The sequence below is a fragment of the Taudactylus pleione genome, unplaced genomic scaffold (genome assembly GCF_031769625.1).
Source record: "Taudactylus pleione unplaced genomic scaffold, aTauple2 ptg001120l, whole genome shotgun sequence".
Classification (NCBI taxonomy): domain Eukaryota; kingdom Metazoa; phylum Chordata; class Amphibia; order Anura; family Myobatrachidae; genus Taudactylus; species Taudactylus pleione.
This window is the reverse complement of record NW_028285521.1, coordinates 43774-61386: the sequence shown is the minus strand read 5'-3', so window position 1 is coordinate 61386 and position 17613 is coordinate 43774.

The window sequence follows — 17613 nt, the reverse complement described above, 5'->3', positions numbered from 1 at the left end:
CACCGCATAACTGACCCTGAGGATGACAGGTCAGCACATCCCCGTCCCCACCACATAATTGACCCTGAGGATGACAGGTCAGCACATCCCTGTCCCCACCACATAACTGACCCTGAGGGTGACAGGTCAGCACATCCCTGTCCTCACCACATAACTGACCCTAAGGATGACAGGTCAGCACATCCCTGTCCCCCACCACATAACTGATCCTAAGGATGCCAGGTCAGCACATCCCTGTCCCCACCACATAACTGACCCTAAGGATGACAGGTCAGCACATCCCTGTCCTCACCAAATAACTGACCCTAAGGATGACTGGTCAGCACATCCCCGTCCCCACCACATAACTGACCCTAAGGATGACAGGTCAGCACATCCCCGTCCCCATCACATAACTGACCCTAAGGATGACAGGTCAGCACATCCCCGTCCCCATCACATAACTGACCCTAAGGATGACAGGTCAGCACATCCCTGTCCCCATCACATAACTGACCCTAAGGCTGACAGGTCAGCACATCCCCGTCCTCACCATATAACTGACCCTAAGGGTGACTGGTCAGCACATCCCCGTCCTCACCACATAACTGACCCTAAGGGTGACAGGTCAGCACATCCCTGTCCCCACCACATAACTGACCCTAAGGATGACCGACCAGCACATCCCTGTCCTCACCACAAAACTGATCCTAATGATGACCGGTCAGCACATCCCTGTCCTCACCACATAACTGACTCTAAGGGTGACCGGTCAGCACATCCCTGTCCTCACCACATAACTAACCCTAAGGATGACAGGTCAGCACATCCCTGTCCCCACCACATAACTGACCCTAAGGGTGACAGGTCAGCACATCCCTGTCCCCATCACATAACTGACCCTAAGGATGACAGGTATCACATCCCTTTCCCCACCACATAACTGACCCTAAGGATGACAGGACAGCACATCCCTGTCCCCCACCATATAACTGACCCTAAGGGTGACAGGTCAGCACATCCCCGTCCCCACCACATAACTGATCCTAAGTGTGACAGGTCAGCACATCCCTGTCCCCACCACATAATTGACCCTGAGGATGACAGGTCAGCACATCCCTGTCCCCACCACATAACTGACCCTGAGGAAGACAGGTCAGCACATCCCTGTCCTCACCACATAAGTGACCATAAGGGTGACAGCTATTACATCCCTGTCCCCACCACATAACTGACCCTCTGGATGAGAGATCAGCACATCCCTGTCCCCACCACATAACTGACCCTAAGGGTGACAGGTCAGCACATCCCTGTCCCCACCACATAACTGACCCTAAGGATGACAGATCAGCACATCCCTGTCCCCACCACATAACTGACCCTGAGGACATAACTGACCCTGAGCACATCCCTGTCCCCACCACATAACTGCCCTGATGACAGCTCAGCACATTCCTTTCCTCACCACATAAGTGACCATAAGTGTGACAGGTCAGCACATCCCTGTCCCCAACACATAACTGACCCTGAGGATGACAGGTCAGGACATCCCTGTCCCCATCACATAACAGACCCTAAGGGTGACAGGTCAGCACATCCCTGTCCTCACCACATAACTGACCCTGAGGATGACAGGTCAGCACATCCCTGTCCCCATCATATAACTGACCCTAAGAATGACAGGTCAGCACATCCCCGTCCCCACCACATAACTGACAATAAGGATGACAGGTCAGCACATCCCTGTCCCCACCACATAACTGACCCTAAGGGTGACAGGTCAGCACATCCCTGTCCTCACCACATAACTGACCCTAAGGGTGACAGGTCAGCACATCCCTGTCCTCACCACATAACTGACCCTAAGCACATCTCTGTCCCCACCACATAACTGACCCTGAGGACATAACTGACCCTGAGCACATCCCTGTCCCCACCACATAACTGACCCTGATGACAGGTCAGCACATCCCTGTCCTCACCACATAAGTGACCCTAAGGATGACAGATCAGCACATCCCTGTCCCCACCACATAACTGACCCTGAGGATGACAGGTCTGCACATCCCTGTCCTCACCACATAACTGACCCTGAGGATGACAGGTCATCTCATCCCTGTCCCCATCACATAACTGACCCTAAGGATGACAGGTCAGCACATCCCCGTCCCCACCAAATAACTGACCCTGAGTATGACAGGTCAGCACATCCCTGTCCTCACTACATAACTGACCCTGAGGATGACAGGTCAGTATATCCCTGTCCCCACCACATAACTGACCCTGAGGATGACAGGTCAGCACATCCCTGTCCTCACCACATAATTGAGCCTAAGGATGACAGGTCAGCACATCCCTGTCCTCACCGCATAACTGACCCTGAGGATGACAGGTCAGCACATCCCTGTCCCCACCACATAACTGACCCTAAGGATGACAGGTCAGCACATCCCTGTCCTCACCACATAACTGACCCTAAGGATGACAGGTCAGCACATCCCTGTCCTCACCACATAAGTGACCCTGAGGATGACAGGTCAGCACATCCCTGTCCTCACCACATAACTGGCCCTGAGGATGACAGGTCAGCACATCCCTGTCCCCAACTCATAACTGACCCTAAGGATGACAGTTCAGCACATCCCTGTCCCCACCACATAACTGACCCTGAGGATGACAGGTCAGCACATCCTTGTCTTCACCACATAAGTAAACATAATGGTGACAGGTATCACATCCCTGTCCCCATCACATAACTGACCCTAAGGATGACAGCTCAGCACATCCCTGTCCCCACCACATAACTGACCCTAAGGGTGACAGGTCAGCACATCCCTGTCCTCACCACATAACTGACCCTAAGGATGACAGGTCAGGACATCCCTGTCCTCACCACATAACTGACCCTAAGGATGACAGGTCAGCGCATCCCTGTCCCCCATCACATAACTGACCCTAAAGGTGACAGGTCAGCGCATCCCTGTCCTCACCACATAACTGACCCTGAGGATGACAGGTCAGCACATCCCTGTCCCCATCACATAACTGACCCTAAGGGTGACAGGTCAGCAATCCCTGTCCTCACCACATAACTGATCCTGAGGATGACAGGTCAGCACATCCCTGTCCCCACCACATAACTGACCCTGAGGATGACAGGTCAGCACATCCCTGTCCTCACCACATAGCTGAACCTAAGGGTGACAGGTATCACATCCCTGTCCCCACCACATAACTGACCCTAAGGGTGACAGGTATCACATCCCTGTCCCCACCACATAACTAACCCTGAGGATGACAGGTCAGCACATCCCCATCCTCATCACATAACTGACCCTAAGGATGACAGGTCAGCTCATCCCTGTCCTCACAACATAACTGACCCTGAGGATGACAGGTCAGCACATCCCTGTCCCCACCACATAACTGACCCTAAGGATGACTGGTCAGCACATCCCTGTCCCCACCACATAACTGACCCTGAGGATGACAGGTCAGCACATCCCTGTCCTCACCAAATAAGTGACCATAAGGGTGACAGGTATCACATCCCTGTCCCCCACCACACAACTGACCCTAAGGATGACAGGTCAGCACATCCCTGTTCCCACCACATAACTGACCCTAAGGATGACAGGTCAGCACATCCCTGTCCCCACCACATAACTGACCCTGAGTATGACAGGTCAGCACATCCCTGTCCTCACTACATAACTGACCCTGAGGATGACAGGTCAGCACATCCCTGTGCTCACCACATAACTGACCCAGAGGATGACAGGTCAGCACATCCCTGTCCCCCACCTCATAACTGACCCTAAGGATGCAAGGTCAGCACATCCCTGTCCTCACCACATAACTGACCCTGAGGATGACACGTTAGCACATCCCTGTCCTCACCAAATAACTGACCCTAAGGATGACTGGTCAGCACATCCCTGTCCCCACCACATAACTGACCCTAAGGGTGACAGGTCAGCACATCCCCGTCCCCATTACATAACTGACCCTAAGGATGCGGGTCACCACATCCCCGTCCCCATCACATAACTGACCCTAAGGATGACAGGTCAGCACATCTCTGTCCCCACCACATAACTGACCCTAAGGATGCCAGGTCAGCACATCCCTGTCCCCCACCTCATAACTGACCCTAAGGATACCAGGTTAGCACATCCCTGTCCTCACCGCATAACTGACCCTGAGGATGACATGTTAGCACATCCCTGTCCCCACCGCATAACTGACCCTGAGGATGACAGGTCAGCACATCCCCGTCCCCACCACATAATTGACCCTGAGGATGACAGGTCAGCACATCCCTGTCCCCACCACATAACTGACCCTGAGGGTGACAGGTCAGCACATCCCTGTCCTCACCACATAACTGACCCTAAGGATGACAGGTCAGCACATCCCTGTCCCCCACCACATAACTGATCCTAAGGATGCCAGGTCAGCACATCCCTGTCCCCACCACATAACTGACCCTAAGGATGACAGGTCAGCACATCCCTGTCCTCACCAAATAACTGACCCTAAGGATGACTGGTCAGCACATCCCCGTCCCCACCACATAACTGACCCTAAGGATGACAGGTCAGCACATCACCGTCCCCATCACATAACTGACCCTAAGGATGACAGGTCAGCACATCCCCGTCCCCATCACATAACTGACCCTAAGGATGACAGGTCAGCACATCCCTGTCCCCATCACATAACTGACCCTAAGGCTGACAGGTCAGCACATCCCCGTCCTCACCATATAACTGACCCTAAGGGTGACTGGTCAGCACATCCCCGTCCTCACCACATAACTGACCCTAAGGGTGACAGGTCAGCACATCCCTGTCCACACCACATAACTGACCCTAAGGATGACCGACCAGCACATCCCTGTCCTCACCACAAAACTGATCCTAATGATGACCGGTCAGCACATCCCTGTCCTCACCACATAACTGACTCTAAGGGTGACCGGTCAGCACATCCCTGTCCTCACCACATAACTAACCCTAAGGATGACAGGTCAGCACATCCCTGTCCCCACCACATAACTGACCCTAAGGGTGACAGGTCAGCACATCCCTGTCCCCATCACATAACTGACCCTAAGGATGACAGGTATCACATCCCTTTCCCCACCACATAACTGACCCTAAGGATGACAGGACAGCACATCCCTGTCCCCCACCATATAACTGACCCTAAGGGTGACAGGTCAGCACATCCCCGTCCCCACCACATAACTGATCCTAAGTGTGACAGGTCAGCACATCCCTGTCCCCACCACATAATTGACCCTGAGGATGACAGGTCAGCACATCCCTGTCCCCACCACATAACTGACCCTGAGGGTGACAGGTCAGCACATCCCTGTCCTCACCACATAAGTGACCATAAGGGTGACAGCTATTACATCCCTGTCCCCACCACATAACTGACCCTCTGGATGAGAGATCAGCACATCCCTGTCCCCACCACATAACTGACCCTAAGGGTGACAGGTCAGCACATCCCTGTCCCCACCACATAACTGACCCTAAGGATGACAGATCAGCACATCCCTGTCCCCACCACATAACTGACCCTGAGGACATAACTGACCCTGAGCACATCCCTGTCCCCACCACATAACTGCCCTGATGACAGCTCAGCACATTCCTTTCCTCACCACATAAGTGACCATAAGTGTGACAGGTCAGCACATCCCTGTCCCCAACACATAACTGACCCTGAGGATGACAGGTCAGGACATCCCTGTCCCCATCACATAACAGACCCTAAGGGTGACAGGTCAGCACATCCCTGTCCTCACCACATAACTGACCCTGAGGATGACAGGTCAGCACATCCCTGTCCCCATCATATAACTGACCCTAAGAATGACAGGTCAGCACATCCCCGTCCCCACCACATAACTGACAATAAGGATGACAGGTCAGCACATCCCTGTCCCCACCACATAACTGACCCTAAGGGTGACAGGTCAGCACATCCCTGTCCTCACCACATAACTGACCCTAAGGGTGACAGGTCAGCACATCCCTGTCCTCACCACATAACTGACCCTAAGCACATCTCTGTCCCCACCACATAACTGACCCTGAGGACATAACTGACCCTGAGCACATCCCTGTCCCCACCACATAACTGACCCTGATGACAGGTCAGCACATCCCTGTCCTCACCACATAAGTGACCCTAAGGATGACAGATCAGCACATCCCTGTCCCCACCACATAACTGACCCTGAGGATGACAGGTCTGCACATCCCTGTCCTCACCACATAACTGACCCTGAGGATGACAGGTCATCTCATCCCTGTCCCCATCACATAACTGACCCTAAGGATGACAGGTCAGCACATCCCCGTCCCCACCAAATAACTGACACTAAGGATGACAGGTCAGCACATCCCTGTCCTCACCACATAACTGACCCTAAGGGTGACAGGTCAGCACATCCCTGTCCTCACCACATAACTGACCCTAAGGGTGACAGGTCAGCACATCCCTGTCCCCACCACATAACTGACCCTGAGTCCATAACTGACCCTGAGCACATCCCTGTCCTCACCACATAACTGACCTTAAGGGTGACAGGTCAGCACATCCCTGTCCTCACCACATAACTGACCCTAAGGATGACAGGTCAGCACATCCCTGTACTTACCACATAACTGACCCTGAGGATGACAGGTCAGCACATCCCTGTCCCCACCACATAACTGACCCTGAGGGTGACAGGTCAGCACATCCCCGTCCTCACCACATAACTGACCCTAAGGGTGACAGGTCAGCACATCCCCGTCCTCACCACATAACTGACCCTAAGGGTGACAGGTCAGCACATCCCTTTCCTCACCACATAACTGACCCTAAGGATGACAGGTCAGCACATCCCTGTCCCCACCACATAACTGACGCTAAGGATGACAGGTCAGCACATCCCTGTCCCCACCACATAACTGACCCTGAGGATGACAGGTCAGCACATCCCTGTCCCCACCACATAACTGAGCCTGATATTGACAGGTCAGCACATCCCTGTCCCCACCACATAACTGAGCCTGATATTGACAGGTCAGCACATCCCTGTCCCTCCACATAACTGACCCTGAGGATTACAGGTCAGTACATCCCTGTCCCCACCACATAACTGACCCTGAGGATGACAGGTCAGCACATCCCTGTCCTCACCACATAACTGAGCCTAAGGATGACAGGTCAGCACATCCCTGTCCTCACCGCATACTGACCCTGAGGATGACAGGTCAGCACATCCCTGTCCCCACCACATAACTGACCCTGAGGGTGACAGGTCAGCACATCCCTGTCCTCTCCACATAACTGACCATGAGGATGACAGGTCAGCACATCCCTGTCCCCACCACATAGCTGACCCTGAGCATGACAGGTCAGCACATCCCCGTCCCCACCACATAACTGACCCTAAGGATGACAGGTCAGCACATCCCCGTCCCCATCACATAACTGACCCTAAGGATGACAGGTCAGCACATCCCTGTCCCCATCACATAGCTGACCCTGAGGATGACAGGTCAGCACATCCCTGTCCCCATCACATAAATGACCCTGAGGATGACAGGTCAGCACATCCCTGTCCCCACCACATAACTGACCCTGAGGATGACAGGTCAGCACATCCCTGTCCTCACCACATAACTGACCCTAAGGGTGACAGGTCAGCACATCCCTGTCCTCACCACATAAGAGACCCTGAGGATGACAGGTCAGCACATCCCTGTCCTCACCACATAACTGGCCCTGAGGATGACAGGTCAGCACATCCCTGTCCCCACCTCATAACTGACCCTAAGGATGACAGTTCAGCACATCCCTGTCCCCACCACATAACTGACCCTGAGGATGACAGGTCAGCACATCCCTGTCCCCACCACAAAACTGACCCTAAGGATGACAGGTCAGCACATCCCTGTCCCCACCACATAACTGACCCTAAGGGTGACAGGTCAGCACATCCCTGTCCTCACCACATAACTGACCCTAAGGATGACAGGTCAGGACATCCCTGTCCTCACCACATAACTGACCCTAAGGATGACAGGTCAGCGCATCCCTGTCCCCCATCACATAACTGACCCTAAAGGTGACAGGTCAGCGCATCCCTGTCCTCACCACATAACTGACCCTAAGGATGACAGGTCAGCACATCCCTGTCCCCTTCACATAACTGACCCTAAGGGTGACAGGTCAGAACATCCCTGTGCTCACCACATAACTGACCCTGAGGAAGACAGGTCAGCACATCCCTGTCCCCACCACATAACTGACCCTGAGGATGACAGGTCAGCAAATCCCTGTCCTCACCACATAAGTGACCATAAGGGTGAAAGGTATCACATCCCTGTCCTCACCACATAACTGACCCTATGGATGAGAGATCAGCACATCCCTGTCCCCACCACATAACTGACCCTAAGGGTGACAGGTCAGCACATCCCTGTCCCCACCACATAACTGACCCTAAGGATGACAGATCAGCACATCCCTGTCCCCACCACATAACTGACCCTGAGGACATAACTGACCCTGAGCACATCCCTGTCCCCACCACATAACTGACCTGATGACAGGTCAGCACATCCCTTTCCTCACCACATAAGTGACCATAAGTGTGACAGGTTAGCACATCCCTGTCCCCACCACATAACTGACCCTAAGGATGACCGACCAGCACATCCCTGTCCTCACCACAAAACTGATCCTAATGATGACCGGTCAGCACATCCCTGTCCTCACCACATAACTGACTCTAAGGGTGACCGGTCAGCACATCCCTGTCCTCACCACATAACTAACCCTAAGGATGACAGGTCAGCACATCCCTGTCCCCACCACATAACTGACCCTAAGGGTGACAGGTCAGCACATCCCTGTCCCCATCACATAACTGACCCTAAGGATGACAGGTATCACATCCCTTTCCCCACCACATAACTGACCCTAAGGATGACAGGACAGCACATCCCTGTCCCCCACCATATAACTGACCCTAAGGGTGACAGGTCAGCACATCCCCATCCCCACCACATAACTGATCCTAAGTGTGACAGGTCAGCACATCCCTGTCCCCACCACATAATTGACCCTGAGGATGACAGGTCAGCACATCCCTGTCCCCACCACATAACTGACCCTGAGGGTGACAGGTCAGCACATCCCTGTCCTCACCACATAAGTGACCATAAGGGTGACAGCTATTACATCCCTGTCCCCACCACATAACTGACCCTCTGGATGAGAGATCAGCACATCCCTGTCCCCACCACATAACTGACCCTAAGGGTGACAGGTCAGCACATCCCTGTCCCCACCACATAACTGACCCTAAGGATGACAGATCAGCACATCCCTGTCCCCACCACATAACTGACCCTGAGGACATAACTGACCCTGAGCACATCCCTGTCCCCACCACATAACTGCCCTGATGACAGCTCAGCACATTCCTTTCCTCACCACATAAGTGACCATAAGTGTGACAGGTCAGCACATCCCTGTCCCCAACACATAACTGACCCTGAGGATGACAGGTCAGGACATCCCTGTCCCCATCACATAACAGACCCTAAGGGTGACAGGTCAGCACATCCCTGTCCTCACCACATAACTGACCCTGAGGATGACAGGTCAGCACATCCCTGTCCCCATCATATAACTGACCCTAAGAATGACAGGTCAGCACATCCCCGTCCCCACCACATAACTGACAATAAGGATGACAGGTCAGCACATCCCTGTCCCCACCACATAACTGACCCTAAGGGTGACAGGTCAGCACATCCCTGTCCTCACCACATAACTGACCCTAAGGGTGACAGGTCAGCACATCCCTGTCCTCACCACATAACTGACCCTAAGCACATCTCTGTCCCCACCACATAACTGACCCTGAGGACATAACTGACCCTGAGCACATCCCTGTCCCCACCACATAACTGACCCTGATGACAGGTCAGCACATCCCTGTCCTCACCACATAAGTGACCCTAAGGATGACAGATCAGCACATCCCTGTCCCCACCACATAACTGACCCTGAGGATGACAGGTCTGCACATCCCTGTCCTCACCACATAACTGACCCTGAGGATGACAGGTCATCTCATCCCTGTCCCCATCACATAACTGACCCTAAGGATGACAGGTCAGCACATCCCCGTCCCCACCAAATAACTGACCCTGAGTATGACAGGTCAGCACATCCCTGTCCTCACTACATAACTGACCCTGAGGATGACAGGTCAGTATATCCCTGTCCCCACCACATAACTGACCCTGAGGATGACAGGTCAGCACATCCCTGTCCTCACCACATAATTGAGCCTAAGGATGACAGGTCAGCACATCCCTGTCCTCACCGCATAACTGACCCTGAGGATGACAGGTCAGCACATCCCTGTCCCCACCACATAACTGACCCTAAGGATGACAGGTCAGCACATCCCTGTCCTCACCACATAACTGACCCTAAGGATGACAGGTCAGCACATCCCTGTCCTCACCACATAAGTGACCCTGAGGATGACAGGTCAGCACATCCCTGTCCTCACCACATAACTGGCCCTGAGGATGACAGGTCAGCACATCCCTGTCCCCAACTCATAACTGACCCTAAGGATGACAGTTCAGCACATCCCTGTCCCCACCACATAACTGACCCTGAGGATGACAGGTCAGCACATCCTTGTCTTCACCACATAAGTAAACATAATGGTGACAGGTATCACATCCCTGTCCCCATCACATAACTGACCCTAAGGATGACAGCTCAGCACATCCCTGTCCCCACCACATAACTGACCCTAAGGGTGACAGGTCAGCACATCCCTGTCCTCACCACATAACTGACCCTAAGGATGACAGGTCAGGACATCCCTGTCCTCACCACATAACTGACCCTAAGGATGACAGGTCAGCGCATCCCTGTCCCCCATCACATAACTGACCCTAAAGGTGACAGGTCAGCGCATCCCTGTCCTCACCACATAACTGACCCTGAGGATGACAGGTCAGCACATCCCTGTCCCCATCACATAACTGACCCTAAGGGTGACAGGTCAGCAATCCCTGTCCTCACCACATAACTGACCCTGAGGATGACAGGTCAGCACATCCCTGTCCCCACCACATAACTGACCCTGAGGATGACAGGTCAGCACATCCCTGTCCTCACCACATAGCTGACCCTAAGGGTGACAGGTATCACATCCCTGTCCCCACCACATAACTGACCCTAAGGGTGACAGGTATCACATCCCTGTCCCCACCACATAACTAACCCTGAGGATGACAGGTCAGCACATCCCCATCCTCATCACATAACTGACCCTAAGGATGACAGGTCAGCTCATCCCTGTCCTCACAACATAACTGACCCTGAGGATGACAGGTCAGCACATCCCTGTCCCCACCACATAACTGACCCTAAGGATGACTGGTCAGCACATCCCTGTCCCCACCACATAACTGACCCTGAGGATGACAGGTCAGCACATCCCTGTCCTCACCAAATAAGTGACCATAAGGGTGACAGGTATCACATCCCTGTCCCCCACCACACAACTGACCCTAAGGATGACAGGTCAGCACATCCCTGTTCCCACCACATAACTGACCCTAAGGATGACAGGTCAGCACATCCCTGTCCCCACCACATAACTGACCCTGAGTATGACAGGTCAGCACATCCCTGTCCTCACTACATAACTGACCCTGAGGATGACAGGTCAGCACATCCCTGTGCTCACCACATAACTGACCCAGAGGATGACAGGTCAGCACATCCCTGTCCCCCACCTCATAACTGACCCTAAGGATGCAAGGTCAGCACATCCCTGTCCTCACCACATAACTGACCCTGAGGATGACACGTTAGCACATCCCTGTCCTCACCAAATAACTGACCCTAAGGATGACTGGTCAGCACATCCCTGTCCCCACCACATAACTGACCCTAAGGGTGACAGGTCAGCACATCCCCGTCCCCATTACATAACTGACCCTAAGGATGCGGGTCACCACATCCCCGTCCCCATCACATAACTGACCCTAAGGATGACAGGTCAGCACATCTCTGTCCCCACCACATAACTGACCCTAAGGATGCCAGGTCAGCACATCCCTGTCCCCCACCTCATAACTGACCCTAAGGATACCAGGTTAGCACATCCCTGTCCTCACCGCATAACTGACCCTGAGGATGACATGTTAGCACATCCCCGTCCCCACCGCATAACTGACCCTGAGGATGACAGGTCAGCACATCCCCGTCCCCACCACATAATTGACCCTGAGGATGACAGGTCAGCACATCCCTGTCCCCACCACATAACTGACCCTGAGGGTGACAGGTCAGCACATCCCTGTCCTCACCACATAACTGACCCTAAGGATGACAGGTCAGCACATCCCTGTCCCCCACCACATAACTGATCCTAAGGATGCCAGGTCAGCACATCCCTGTCCCCACCACATAACTGACCCTAAGGATGACAGGTCAGCACATCCCTGTCCTCACCAAATAACTGACCCTAAGGATGACTGGTCAGCACATCCCCGTCCCCACCACATAACTGACCCTAAGGATGACAGGTCAGCACATCCCCGTCCCCATCACATAACTGACCCTAAGGATGACAGGTCAGCACATCCCCGTCCCCATCACATAACTGACCCTAAGGATGACAGGTCAGCACATCCCTGTCCCCATCACATAACTGACCCTAAGGCTGACAGGTCAGCACATCCCCGTCCTCACCATATAACTGACCCTAAGGGTGACTGGTCAGCACATCCCCGTCCTCACCACATAACTGACCCTAAGGGTGACAGGTCAGCACATCCCTGTCCACACCACATAACTGACCCTAAGGATGACCGACCAGCACATCCCTGTCCTCACCACAAAACTGATCCTAATGATGACCGGTCAGCACATCCCTGTCCTCACCACATAACTGACTCTAAGGGTGACCGGTCAGCACATCCCTGTCCTCACCACATAACTAACCCTAAGGATGACAGGTCAGCACATCCCTGTCCCCACCACATAACTGACCCTAAGGGTGACAGGTCAGCACATCCCTGTCCCCATCACATAACTGACCCTAAGGATGACAGGTATCACATCCCTTTCCCCACCACATAACTGACCCTAAGGATGACAGGACAGCACATCCCTGTCCCCCACCATATAACTGACCCTAAGGGTGACAGGTCAGCACATCCCCGTCCCCACCACATAACTGATCCTAAGTGTGACAGGTCAGCACATCCCTGTCCCCACCACATAATTGACCCTGAGGGTGACAGGTCAGCACATCCCTGTCCTCACCACATAAGTGACCATAAGGGTGACAGCTATTACATCCCTGTCCCCACCACATAACTGACCCTCTGGATGAGAGATCAGCACATCCCTGTCCCCACCACATAACTGACCCTAAGGGTGACAGGTCAGCACATCCCTGTCCCCACCACATAACTGACCCTAAGGATGACAGATCAGCACATCCCTGTCCCCACCACATAACTGACCCTGAGGACATAACTGACCCTGAGCACATCCCTGTCCCCACCACATAACTGCCCTGATGACAGCTCAGCACATTCCTTTCCTCACCACATAAGTGACCATAAGTGTGACAGGTCAGCACATCCCTGTCCCCAACACATAACTGACCCTGAGGATGACAGGTCAGGACATCCCTGTCCCCATCACATAACAGACCCTAAGGGTGACAGGTCAGCACATCCCTGTCCTCACCACATAACTGACCCTGAGGATGACAGGTCAGCACATCCCTGTCCCCATCATATAACTGACCCTAAGAATGACAGGTCAGCACATCCCCGTCCCCACCACATAACTGACAATAAGGATGACAGGTCAGCACATCCCTGTCCCCACCACATAACTGACCCTAAGGGTGACAGGTCAGCACATCCCTGTCCTCACCACATAACTGACCCTAAGGGTGACAGGTCAGCACATCCCTGTCCTCACCACATAACTGACCCTAAGCACATCTCTGTCCCCACCACATAACTGACCCTGAGGACATAACTGACCCTGAGCACATCCCTGTCCCCACCACATAACTGACCCTGATGACAGGTCAGCACATCCCTGTCCTCACCACATAAGTGACCCTAAGGATGACAGATCAGCACATCCCTGTCCCCACCACATAACTGACCCTGAGGATGACAGGTCTGCACATCCCTGTCCTCACCACATAACTGACCCTGAGGATGACAGGTCATCTCATCCCTGTCCCCATCACATAACTGACCCTAAGGATGACAGGTCAGCACATCCCCGTCCCCACCAAATAACTGACACTAAGGATGACAGGTCAGCACATCCCTGTCCTCACCACATAACTGACCCTAAGGGTGACAGGTCAGCACATCCCTGTCCTCACCACATAACTGACCCTAAGGGTGACAGGTCAGCACATCCCCGTCCTCACCACATAACTGACCCTGAGTCCATAACTGACCCTGAGCACATCCCTGTCCTCACCACATAACTGACCTTAAGGGTGACAGGTCAGCACATCCCTGTCCTCACCACATAACTGACCCTAAGGATGACAGGTCAGCACATCCCTGTACTTACCACATAACTGACCCTGAGGATGACAGGTCAGCACATCCCTGTCCCCACCACATAACTGACCCTGAGGGTGACAGGTCAGCACATCCCCGTCCTCACCACATAACTGACCCTAAGGGTGACAGGTCAGCACATCCCCGTCCTCACCACATAACTGACCCTAAGGGTGACAGGTCAGCACATCCCTTTCCTCACCACATAACTGACCCTAAGGATGACAGGTCAGCACATCCCTGTCCCCACCACATAACTGACGCTAAGGATGACAGGTCAGCACATCCCTGTCCCCACCACATAACTGACCCTGAGGATGACAGGTCAGCACATCCCTGTCCCCACCACATAACTGAGCCTGATATTGACAGGTCAGCACATCCCTGTCCCCACCACATAACTGAGCCTGATATTGACAGGTCAGCACATCCCTGTCCCTCCACATAACTGACCCTGAGGATTACAGGTCAGTACATCCCTGTCCCCACCACATAACTGACCCTGAGGATGACAGGTCAGCACATCCCTGTCCTCACCACATAACTGAGCCTAAGGATGACAGGTCAGCACATCCCTGTCCTCACCGCATACTGACCCTGAGGATGACAGGTCAGCACATCCCTGTCCCCACCACATAACTGACCCTGAGGGTGACAGGTCAGCACATCCCTGTCCTCTCCACATAACTGACCATGAGGATGACAGGTCAGCACATCCCTGTCCCCACCACATAGCTGACCCTGAGCATGACAGGTCAGCACATCCCCGTCCCCACCACATAACTGACCCTAAGGATGACAGGTCAGCACATCCCCGTCCCCATCACATAACTGACCCTAAGGATGACAGGTCAGCACATCCCTGTCCCCATCACATAGCTGACCCTGAGGATGACAGGTCAGCACATCCCTGTCCCCATCACATAAATGACCCTGAGGATGACAGGTCAGCACATCCCTGTCCCCACCACATAACTGACCCTGAGGATGACAGGTCAGCACATCCCTGTCCTCACCACATAACTGACCCTAAGGGTGACAGGTCAGCACATCCCTGTCCTCACCACATAAGAGACCCTGAGGATGACAGGTCAGCACATCCCTGTCCTCACCACATAACTGGCCCTGAGGATGACAGGTCAGCACATCCCTGTCCCCACCTCATAACTGACCCTAAGGATGACAGTTCAGCACATCCCTGTCCCCACCACATAACTGACCCTGAGGATGACAGGTCAGCACATCCCTGTCCCCACCACAAAACTGACCCTAAGGATGACAGGTCAGCACATCCCTGTCCCCACCACATAACTGACCCTAAGGGTGACAGGTCAGCACATCCCTGTCCTCACCACATAACTGACCCTAAGGATGACAGGTCAGGACATCCCTGTCCTCACCACATAACTGACCCTAAGGATGACAGGTCAGCGCATCCCTGTCCCCCATCACATAACTGACCCTAAAGGTGACAGGTCAGCGCATCCCTGTCCTCACCACATAACTGACCCTAAGGATGACAGGTCAGCACATCCCTGTCCCCTTCACATAACTGACCCTAAGGGTGACAGGTCAGAACATCCCTGTGCTCACCACATAACTGACCCTGAGGAAGACAGGTCAGCACATCCCTGTCCCCACCACATAACTGACCCTGAGGATGACAGGTCAGCAAATCCCTGTCCTCACCACATAAGTGACCATAAGGGTGAAAGGTATCACATCCCTGTCCTCACCACATAACTGACCCTATGGATGAGAGATCAGCACATCCCTGTCCCCACCACATAACTGACCCTAAGGGTGACAGGTCAGCACATCCCTGTCCCCACCACATAACTGACCCTAAGGATGACAGATCAGCACATCCCTGTCCCCACCACATAACTGACCCTGAGGACATAACTGACCCTGAGCACATCCCTGTCCCCACCACATAACTGACCTGATGACAGGTCAGCACATCCCTTTCCTCACCACATAAGTGACCATAAGTGTGACAGGTTAGCACATCCCTGTCCCCACCACATAACTGACCCTAAGGATGACCGACCAGCACATCCCTGTCCTCACCACAAAACTGATCCTAATGATGACCGGTCAGCACATCCCTGTCCTCACCACATAACTGACTCTAAGGGTGACCGGTCAGCACATCCCTGTCCTCACCACATAACTAACCCTAAGGATGACAGGTCAGCACATCCCTGTCCCCACCACATAACTGACCCTAAGGGTGACAGGTCAGCACATCCCTGTCCCCATCACATAACTGACCCTAAGGATGACAGGTATCACATCCCTTTCCCCACCACATAACTGACCCTAAGGATGACAGGACAGCACATCCCTGTCCCCCACCATATAACTGACCCTAAGGGTGACAGGTCAGCACATCCCCGTCCCCACCACATAACTGATCCTAAGTGTGACAGGTCAGCACATCCCTGTCCCCACCACATAATTGACCCTGAGGATGACAGGTCAGCACATCCCTGTCCCCACCACATAACTGACCCTGAGGGTGACAGGTCAGCACATCCCTGTCCTCACCACATAAGTGACCATAAGGGTGACAGCTATTACATCCCTGTCCCCACCACATAACTGACCCTCTGGATGAGAGATCAGCACATCCCTGTCCCCACCACATAACTGACCCTAAGGGTGACAGGTCAGCACATCCCTGTCCCCACCACATAACTGACCCTAAGGATGAGAGATCAGCACATCCCTGTCCCCACCACATAACTGACCCTGAGGACATAACTGACCCTGAGCACATCCCTGTCCCCACCACATAACTGCCCTGATGACAGCTCAGCACATTCCTTTCCTCACCACATAAGTGACCATAAGTGTGACAGGTCAGCACATCCCTGTCCCCAACACATAACTGACCCTGAGGATGACAGGTCAGGACATCCCTGTCCCCATCACATAACAGACCCTAAGGGTGACAGGTCAG